The sequence below is a fragment of the Arachis duranensis genome, chromosome 6 (assembly GCF_000817695.3).
Source record: "Arachis duranensis cultivar V14167 chromosome 6, aradu.V14167.gnm2.J7QH, whole genome shotgun sequence".
NCBI lineage: Eukaryota > Viridiplantae > Streptophyta > Magnoliopsida > Fabales > Fabaceae > Arachis > Arachis duranensis.
The window spans coordinates 42,755,050-42,755,909 of NC_029777.3; positions in this window are offsets into that span (position 1 = coordinate 42,755,050).

An 860-nucleotide genomic window follows, 5' to 3' on the forward strand; every position below is an offset into this window, starting at 1 on the left:
AAGAAAAGAAAAAGGGAAAGAATGAGAAAGCTGAAGGCTCTGAGTACCAATGGCAATTCACTTGTTAAGTACTTGTGGTGTTTCTGTATCAAGCCAAATGCTTGAAAACAAAACACTTAGAAGTCAAGGCTAGGCTCAAGTGCAAAAGTACTCCCTCAAAGCTTAAGGTTCTGAGCATCAATGATTAGAGAGTCAAAAAAAATGATGAGCTTAATGAAGTCCTCTAATTAAATGCTTGTGGTGCTTATGTATCAAGTGGTAATACTTGAAAACAAAGCATTTAGAAGTCGTAGCTTTGTTATCAACTCATGGGGCAAAGCACCCAAAAGGAGAAGCTAATAAGAAAAACAAAAGCTTGTTTCAAGGAAGAAATATAAGAGAAAGATTTCATAAATTGAGCTAGATAGAAGCATCAATCATTTACATTTCTTTTGTGATTGAAGCATGCATAGAAAACTAGCTTACCATGATCATTGAGTTGCTATTCTTCTTACCTTGGATTGTCAATCTTTATTGCATGATTCTTTTCTTGCTTGGGGACAAGCAAGGTTTAAGTTTGGTGTTGTGATGACAAGTCATCATATACCTATTTTCTAATGCTTTTTCATACAAGAAATTGATGATTAGTGCTTAAATATTACATTCTTTTGTACTTAATTAGAATATTTCCTTGATCTTTTAAATTTATAATTCTTGTAGGAAATAAGAAGAAAAAGAAGCAAAGAAGCACAAAATAAGCTAAAAAGGAGAAAAAAAGAGCTTTGGGGCACACTTTGAACTTGGAGCACACTTTGGAGCCTTAGGCCACGCTTTTAAAAGCGTGGCCCATGACCAAATCAAAGAAGGAAGCAACCAGCACG